Source organism: Pyxicephalus adspersus, chromosome 3, assembly GCF_032062135.1.
Source record: "Pyxicephalus adspersus chromosome 3, UCB_Pads_2.0, whole genome shotgun sequence".
Lineage (NCBI taxonomy): Eukaryota > Metazoa > Chordata > Amphibia > Anura > Pyxicephalidae > Pyxicephalus > Pyxicephalus adspersus.
Window position 1 is genome coordinate 114,906,965 of NC_092860.1, and position 10,114 is coordinate 114,917,078.

At 40.0% G+C, this 10,114-nt stretch overlaps 1 protein-coding gene across 2 annotated transcripts in view; it reads left to right on the forward strand.

Moving 5' to 3' along the window:
- Positions 1-239: 239 nt before the first annotated feature.
- WDR17 (WD repeat domain 17) overlaps positions 240-10,114 on the forward strand; it is a 65,744-nt gene continuing 55,869 nt past the window's right edge. The window contains exons 1-2 of one of the 2 annotated variants that reach the window (XM_072406075.1): positions 240-315; positions 609-684. The gene's annotated coding sequence lies outside the window, so the exon portion shown is untranslated. Of the gene's footprint in view, positions 316-343; positions 499-608; positions 685-10,114 lie in introns of those variants that run through there. The other variant, XM_072406074.1, reaches the window with a different exon arrangement.

The window sequence follows — 10,114 nt, forward strand, 5'->3', positions numbered from 1 at the left end:
GAAGCAAAACCTTTGTATCTGATCCATCCCAATATTTCCCTTATGCCCAGTGATCTGCATGCATGTGCTCAGGTTCCTGTAAAATGATATCATGTGTGTATAGGATGCTCTGATTCCTAGAACACAGGCAGGGCTGACTACCCGGACAGGAATGAGTTAATAGGGATGCTGCAGATCCCTGGTACTGTGACTGACATGTCCCTCGTCCAATCAGATATTTGCAGATCAGGGTGTGTGATGTGACTGGTTGGTGGGTGTGTCTGTTCCCCGGTCCTTGGCCTGGTGATATCAGCTTCTTCCTGTACAGTGACAGAGGTAACCTAGGGAGACGGGTCAGTGTTTGATTGTTGTACCCGGAGGATTTCTGCTGCTGTGTTCTCTGCCCCCTCCATCAGTCTGTGTATCAGACATTGTATTCTATGTGCTGTCCGTGTGCTGCAGTGATGGGAGAGCACACCGCTGTGCCTTGCATGCTGCTATATTAGTTTTCCCATAGCAGTAAGTGTGTATTCCTTGTGGTTGTGTGACATTACATATGTGTGTATTACTGGAGCTCAGTGTCATTACCATACAGACCATAGGCATTAATAGTGCTGCTCTCTCCCAAGGTTCAGCACCTACCTGCTGTCCACAGAGGTGATAAGAGCGCCATTCCTGGCCGAACAAGGAACTGCAATTCTCCAGGTAGGACCTTCTATAGTCAGCAGTCTATGGTACCTGGATTTATGTGTCAGTTCTTACCAGCTTGTATTTATCAGGGCTTTATTATTTAATAGTTAAAGCAGGCCTATCATCAGATATTTAACATTATATAAAATCTTAATATAAAAAAAAATTTGTTTTAGGATAAAAAATGTGTTTTTTTTTTGGGGGGGGGGGCATCCTCTTCTGTCTTTACTACCGTGGTGTTAAAGTCTAAAGGTGACACCGGCATCCTCCTGGGGTATTTGTGTCTGATATGCCAGGAGGTTGTGGGGTGCATCTTGTGCACATGCCCAAGATCGTCTTCAAGGGGTATTTGGAAGAAGACACGTCACCCGATCTTGCCCCTGTGTGAGTTCAGGGGACGGAAAGAAAATGGAAGCCGAGACAGCACCAGACACACTGAGCTGGGTTTGTGGATAAATTGGGCTTGTAGCCGGTAAAGTGATATTTTTTTGTGCAAATTACTCTTACAAACCAGGTTTAGTTCCACTTTAAGAATATTGAAATCGGTCAAAGTGGACCACATTTTTAACATTATTTTAATGGGTGGCTAACCCTTTTACATAATGAAAAAAAGCAAATTTTTTTCATTATGTAATTTCTTTTATTATATTGTATTTAGTCTTTACTGCCATGACAGTAAAGGCTGAAAGGGAAACCCACATGTACATCACATATCCCAGGAGGTCGTGGACTGCTCATTCTGCGTATGCCCAAGATCAGGCATTAAGGGGCTTTTTTCGAATGCAAAGAATAAGTGCTTAGTCTCACGCATGCACAGTGAGATTAGCAATCTTTTTCATACATTTGGAGGAAGATCATTCTTGCACTTGCGCAGTTCAAGATCAGGTGATGTCAACAAGAACAAGGATAAAAGAAGATGGCAGCACTATACAGAACTGCAAGTCCTGGAAAGAAGAGAGAAGCCAAGAAAGCATAGGACTCAAAGGGCTTTATTTTATATCACTGTAAAATGTGAGGGTAAGTTTTAAATGCGGCAAATTATTCTCACAAGTGCAAACTCAATTTATAAACCTAGTAGTAGTTGTTGGTTTAGTGGTTGCACCACTCTCCGCTATTAAAAAAATGTCCTAAAAGGCATATGAAAAGAACAAGTCTGCATATGGATGTGAATATGGTATTGGAATCTGTATTACAAGTGTATGGAATTTTATATGCTGACACTTTATTATTATTATGCTCACACTTTTTATTATTAAAATTAAATTGTATTTATATTATGGCAACATATTACACAGCGCTGTACATTAAATAAGGTTTGCTAATTACAGACAGATACAGACAGTGACACAGGAGGAGCAGAGGACCTTGCCCAGAAGAGCTTACAATCTAGGAAATAGGGGAAGTAACACACAATAAGAGGGGGGATATGGAGTGGTGGGAAGAAGTGAGGTTTTAGGAGACAGAAGAAAATTGTTAGTCAATTTTGAAGGATAGGTTTTTAAATTCTCTTTTAAATGAGCAGAAAGTAGGAGACAGCCGAAAAAGACCATTTCAAAGAGTCAGGGCAGCTCTAGAAAAGTCTTGTAGCCATGTGTGTGATGAGGGTATGAGTGAGGAAATCATTAGTAGGTCATTGGAGTCGCGAGGAGAGAGGCTAGGGGGGTATTTTTCTACAAGGTCAGAAAGGTAACTGGGACAAGAACTGTGGAGGGATTTGAAGGCAAAGCACAGGAGCTTGAATTTGAGTCTAAGGTTCAATGCTAGGCAATGAGGAGAACTACAAAGAGAGGCAGCAGAGGAGGAGCGGTGGGAAGGATAGATGAGTCTGGCTGCAGCATTCATAATAGATTGTAGAGGAGAGAGTCAGTGGCCACTTTAGTAAGGGCTGTTTCAGTGTAATGGGCAGCTCGAAAGCCAGACTGGAGAGGGTCAAGGAAAGAGTTGGTGCTCAGGTAATCAGTAAATCTTTTATAGACAAGGCACTCAAGAAGTTTGGAAATATATGGGAGAAGTGAGATAGGACGGTAGCTGGAAAGTAGGGAGAGTTTCTTTAGGATAGGGAGAATAATGCCATGAAGGCATGAGGGAAAATACCAGTAGTAAGGGAGAGGTTGAAAAGTTTTTTTAGGACAGGGGCCAGGGTGAAGGAATGGGCAGGGGGTAGATCAGCGGGAATTGGGTCAAGCGGGTAGTAGATGGAGATGATGAGAGAAGAGAGGAGACTTCATCCAGACTAACAGGGCTGAAGGAGGTTATAGATGAATTACAGGTAAAAAGGGGTGGGTATGGTTGAAGTGGCATGGTGAGCAGAGACATCATGCCTGATTTGTGGGTGGAGCAGGTGTTGGGTTTAGAAGGGAGTCAATTGTTAAAAAAAGGCTGCGTGGGTTGAAAGCTTGAGAGGATATAATAGTGGATAAAGTAATTTTGCTTGACAACAGTGAGTGCAGTGTTAAAGACTTCTAGCCTGGCTTTGTAATCCAAAAAGTCAGCACTGAGGCCACATTTCCTCCATTTGCGCTCAACTGCTCAAACATTATTTTGTAGACATTTGGTCTGACCTGCAGTATAATACCATTCTGTATATGGTTCACAGAGACTTTTTAAGGGTTCAGGTTATTACAGGCTCCTTTATCAATAGTTGTGCACATATTATGTGGTTTTATTAATTCCTGGGATATTCATTGTAAAATGTTAAGCGCATGTCTATTCTTTGTCACACGTGTGCAAGCATGGCGGATGCATAATAATTTCCATGACCCTAGAGTTTGCTAATTTGTCCATCACTGATGCTCAACTGAATCTTTTTCGTAAATCAGACCCATTATGTATTCAGTGGCTTTTAAAGTGGTGTCAAAATAAAAATCTTAAAACTTAATAAGAAAACCTTGATCGTGGTCTTCCATTAGGTCTGAATTACACCCATTATCATGCAGGCACAAGAAATATACAATGCCACCGGTGGCAATCTTTAATTGTACATCATTTGGAATAGTTCCTGTGGGGCTAATATTGTTTATTTATCACTAGTGATCAATAAAAACATAATGGGAACAAACAATATGGGTTTCATAAATTACAAACTGTAAACATAATAAAGTTAATTTTCACTTTATTTAGACAAACTGTGTTTACTTTGAACACCAAAGTGTTGGACAGAGAAATAAAAAAAGACTTTTGCTTATAGAAATGTAGATGATTGAAATAGATGGTCACCTCATGTACTTAGCTATGTTAACATAGACTTTACAAAGTGAATATTCTCTATTTATTTCATGAATCACCCCCACTCAACTCTGGGGAGAACTATGAGGTTTGCTTTACCATGTCAGAACCTCCAGCATCGAGAAAAATGAGCAGCAAACTAGTGGCATAACCATATCTCACTCTAAATCTTTTGAAACTAGCAGTCAGTGCCTTAGGGCTGGTTCACACAGGTGGTTTGGTTGTGATACAGTGACCACTTTTTTCACACCTGCGTACCATGCCCATGGATAAAACATTGGGCCTGATTTATTAAAGATGTCCAGGGCTGGAGAAGGTACACTTTCATCAGTGAAGTTGAGTGATTCAGCAAACCTGAAATGGATCTGATCTGGAATCCAAAACATTTGGTAGCAAGTAGCAAATGACTTTGAAGCAATCCATTCCAGGTTTGCTGGAACCTCCAGCTTCACTGTTGAAAGTGTATGCTCTCCAGCCATGGAGAGCTTTAATAAATCAGGCTCATTACATAAAGTCTAGGGAATAAATGGGGGCCATAGTGAGCATTTTAGCATTACTCACTGTCATTTACTATACACTGCTTCTTAAAGAACTAGCACAGTCGCTGGGAAGGCCCAGCAGCTGACAGGGTGCCAGCCAGCCGGAGAACCGATGATGTGAGCAACCCATTCCCACACTGCAGTTATACATCACTGAGGCTGTATTCACATGTGCTTAGGCACACTTACATACCAGGAAATGTTCTTTTTAATTTTCAGAGGATCTCAAGATAAAAGTTACATTTTCCAGAGTACTTCTTAGGCACACATAATCTTTCTAAATGTTTACTATAGCAAAGGATATCTTTGCATTAAGGTCTACTTTAGGGTTATCTTTTGCTGTAAAAGGTTAGACAACTGATCTTAAAATAAAACTTTATCCAGTGTTTACAGAAATCACTGCAAGATATGAACCCCTCAGGTTTGAACAAAGCACTCTAGTCTACTGTGGTCTACTCCCAAGGTTCAGTTATTTCTCCATCATTACCACTACCATTTTGCCTTACACATAGTAATGGCCAAGATAGGCTGGTATTATTAGATATGTCTGTCATCTGTTGAAAGTAATGAATCTCTGCATAGGACAGCAGCCAAAACAAATAAGGCTTTGCTACTGACTTTTGACAACATTGATTATATGTGAGAGCACTATTTAGTCTGCTTAGGCTGCATAATATATAAAAAGTAAGAGTGTGGCCATGAGGGTACCACTAGGTTAACTTGGAATGGAATGGTTAACTTTAAAGCTTGAACGCATCTTAGTGGCTATTCATTTTTCTTATTCATACCCCTTCTGACACGATTAGCCCATGGCTAACATACTTGATGTTGGTGCAGTTAACTCGTGACAAACCAGTCACGTTTTTTCTTCTGAAAATGACACCTAAAATGCATCTTTGTTGTTTTACACACAGCTTGTCCATAGCACAAATAAAAATTGTTTTTTTCTTACCTACAGCAGTACCTTTGGTTTATACCTCGAAGGTCTGAAAAAAATGGAAGTAGCTGAATTTAACTTGTGTGGTGGTACCTTTTCTTTCTTTGAGGAGGTTTTATCACACATATCTGCCATTCCATTTCCTAAGCTGCTGTAATTATTGTCAGATAGCAGCTGTTTTCCTTTTAATTACCTGACAGAGTATTGTATATTAATAACCTTGTGGCTTATGCTGGCTTCAAATTTGTCTATAGGCAGAGGCTGTACATGCACCAACCTTTTGTTCATGTACTAATATATATATGTAAAATTTTAGGTAAACCCAAACAAATAACTTCTCTTTTCTTGGATATCATTAACATATTTTGGTATATTTGTTTGACAAGTACAAAAATCTCCTGTGGATCCAGACAGATAACTTCCTGAACTCTGTGCCTGTTCAGGGTCATGTGGCCCTCAGAACAATATAACTATTACCTGACTGGTATTAGTTATATTGTTCTGAGGGCCACATGACCCTGCCAATTTATCTTCTAAATAGGTGGATGAATCCCTCACTCCCAAATTACACAAATGGCAATATAATAATCCAAACCTTTTTTCAGCTTTTGGATAGGAAAGAGGGGTGTTAGGACCACTCTCAGTTTAAATTTTGCATAAAATAAAAACTTAAATGTACAGTTTATTTCAATTTCTTTTGTTCATACAAAAGATTTATTGTTACATTGATTTATTGTATTTTTACAGTAAAACATTTGAAAATTATTCGGGTAAGCGGTTAAGGTAAAAATTTACGACTAAAGCTTTTCCTGGAGTGTTCAGTGTTAGGACAATCCTGCCGGATGCTCCAACAATAGTCAGCCATCATATGTACATCCCATCTATCCTGATTCCGCCCTTCCATGACCTTTAAATCTTGGTGGAATCGTTCACCTTGCTCATCACTGACTGCACCAAGGTTTTTCGGGAAGTTAGACAGATGGCAACCAAGCATTTTGTAGCTCTCCAAGAGATTCTGGACAATTTCTGTGTACATAATTGCTCTTGTGTTTCCAAGAATGTCCTGGACAATGGCTTTGAATGATAACCAAGCATTCTTTTCGACTTCTGACATTGTCCTGATGAAATGTTCATCTTTGATGAGCTGCCGAATCAGTGTACTGTCACGCACGGAGAGACAGGACCACTAGGGGGGCGCTATGGATTGCACGGAGGTGGTGTGAGCCCTGAGAAGGGCCAAGGCGCAGAGTCTAAGCAGTAACCAGGTTTTCTCCAGAGCCTCTGATGGTGAGGATGTTGCGCGGCTGGTTACTGCCAGGTTGCGGTCCTTGGGCACACCTAGGTGGGAAAAACACGGTACCAAATCACAAAGCAGATGGATAGTCGAGGAAAGCCAGGGTTGAGGCAGGCAGCAAGCAAGATAGGCTACGTCACATGCCAGAGGTCAATAGCCAGGAAGACAGACACCAGTGGCACGGGCCACTGCGGGCACAGGGAACACAGGAGACACTGGAAGCAGCTGGAGACACAGGTGACTCAGGAATGTCCACAGACAGACAGGAACACTGGAACAGCACCAGGAAGTTGGCTAGGAACCAACAAACTGGACAACGAGGGGGTAACGCAGGAGCTAGACTGAGGAAACACTGAATTAAGCACCATGTGGACAGGGACTAGTTTACAGAATTAGGGCTTCGGCACAATGGAGACACGTTGCACGAACACTTGCAATGTGCAATGATTTTTTTCTGATTGGCAACGGATTGGACGGAATTGATAAAGCTTAAAAACGCACAGCTTCAGAACTGCCCGCATGCACAGGAGACGTGTACGCTTTAGAAGGGAAGAGGTAAGTGTGACATGGACCATCAAACACACCTGCCTTTATTTTTTCAAATGACAGGCTAGGAAATGCCAAAATTAGGTACTTGAAAAATTCTCCTTTAGTTGGCAAAGCTTTAACGAACTGTTTGATAAAACCCAGTTTCATGAGCAGAGGCGGGGATATAATATTCTTTCGACCAACAAGTGGCTCATGTAGAATGTTTGGATCACCTGGTTTTAGGGCAGATCTTAGAGGCCAATTCCTTTCCACCCAATGTCTCTCACGAGCTTTGCTGGCCCTCATGCACAAATAACAGGGATACTTGGTGTATCTGCGTTGCTGACCAAGAAGGAAGCATACCATTTTTAAGGTCAACACTGATGACCCAATTGTGTTGGAGATATTGCAACAACTCTCTTTATGTCTGCATATTCTTCACAAAGAGAAACTGAATGGCCAATTGGGACTGACCCAAATATATTGCCATTGTGAAGGAGGACACAATTTAAGCCCCGCTTTGAGCTATTGATGAACAGTCGCCATTCAGTTGAGTTAAAGATTTGAATTCCCAATTCCTCCATTCCTCCTAGTTCATCACTATAATCATGTTCTTCAAAGAGAGGGTAGTGTAACGAAAACCGGCACTGGGATACCATCTGAATGAGACACTGGGAATATAGCAGATGGTAGACTAGGATACTCTATGTTACATTTATTTTTCTTGTTATATCCTGAAGTTTTCACTATACAAAAGTAACAAGTCACTGAAATGATCTCCTGGCTCTTGCCAAACCATAGGTATACAAAATGGCATCTTATCATGTGTTCCCTTTGTCCACATTCATAAACCCTCGGCACACTGTTTGCACACCTTATGAGGGGCCCAAGACTTATCTTGATCACCAAGTTTAACTTTGAAATATGCCAAATAGGCTTGCTCTACAAATGTGCTGATGTTCGCCCTTTGACTGGGAATGGTGAACCTGCCACAGATATAACAAAATGAGTCAGGGTTGTTTAGGCACTTACAATGAGAAACAGCAGAGTCAGACATGATCTGAAAGAAAGGAAATAGGTGTGTAAGTAGAAAAATAAATTTTGCCTATTCACTACATAGAGCAATGCACAACCTCTGACCACACTGTCTTGCGTGTAAATGACTAGCCAATACAAATCCATGCTACAGTAATCGCATTATTGTAAGCGATTATTATATTATAAAAACCTGATGTGGTAGAAGAAAACTAACTGTACTGTAGAATCAGCATACCTATTTTAGTGTAAATAAGCTTAAAAATTTAAGTTAACAAAAAATTTGTTCAAAATTGTTCTCCAGTGTTACCATTATGTTCCCATATGTTATTGCCATCTTACCCATATCACAAAATATGAATCTCTCGTTTACAGTTTAACTAAAACTGAAATATAGAGACTTGCTTGAAGTTTGAACATCTTGTCATGTCCTCTATATTACCTTTCTAGTGTATAGGTGTAGAACATGGTGTTCTGGATTCTGTCTGGACTGTGGGAGAAGGCACTACATGATATTATGTTCTTCCACATTGAGCCTGGCCTTCTGTTTCCCTTTGAAGACTGTTGTGATTCAATGAATGGAAAGCTTTCAATAACACTAGTCAACAAACATTTTCTTGCCAAACAGATTAAAGTAATTTTAGGTTATGTTTGATGCACAGATTCCAAATATGGTATTGGTTTTGCTAGATTGGCTCTAGTTTTTGAAATAATGACCTCAATAATTACCTCATGGAAAACTATGAAACAAGCAAAACTATGAAATTAAGCAAAATTAAACTAGATATGCCTACATATACAAAATAAAATTTTTGAAATACTTAATGTCAATATATTCTCTATTCAGTAAATTTACAGAACTAATCACAAAGAAGTCATTGAAAAACTCAGTTTGTATAATTTCCTTTTATGCTGATGATCAGGACAATCATGTTGAAGGATCCAGAAGTAGTCTGCCATCATGTGTCTATCCCATCTGCCCTGATACCTTTCTTCCATCACCTTTATATCTTGATGGAACCTCTCCCCTTGTTCCTCACTGAAATCATCAAGGTTTTCTGGAAATTTTTGCAAATGGCTATGTAGATAGTGTACCTTTATGCTTATAGTAGCACCCATATTTTTAAACTTTAGGAGCAAGTTTTGTACCAGTTCTTCATAATTTTGTGCTTTATGGTTGCCCAGGAAGTGCTTGACAACCATGACATAGCTGTGCCAGGCAGAAGCTTCAGTATCAGTCATGTAACTTGTGAAATTTGAATCTCCTATCAGTTTCCAAATCTGGGGTCCATCAAAGATTCCTGCTTTGAATTTTTCAGTACTCTTTTCAGGGAAGAATCTACAAATGTATTTGAAGCAATCACCTCATCCCCAATCGTCCTTGTTCAGAGCTCTAACAAATTGTTTAAATAATCTTTAGTTTATGTGTAGTGGAGGGAGAATGGTTTTTTCTTTGTCAATCATTGGCTCGTTAATGATGTTCGCTGCACCTTTTTCATGCTTTCCCTTGGAACCCAGGTCACTTTTTTCCAGTGATCCTGCTTTGCTCTACTATCCCACAAGCAGATGAAACATGGGTACTTTGTGTATACACTTTGTTGTTCAAGTAGGTAGTTCACCATTTTTAAATCATCGCATATGGACCATTGGTGTTCATAATAGCAAAGCTTTTGTAAGACCATTTTGATATTCTTCTTTATGTTTTGTTGAGTGACCACCTCTCGTGTCCTATAAACCGTTATTTTAACTTCCGGTCTCAGACAGTTCTTTTCTTTTAGCTCGGATGCTAAAAGTTCAGATGCTTGTTTTTACAGACTTAGGCCACATATTAAATCATTGCATTCTTCTTGGGAGAACTGCTGGTTTGATGAAACACTTCCTTCATAT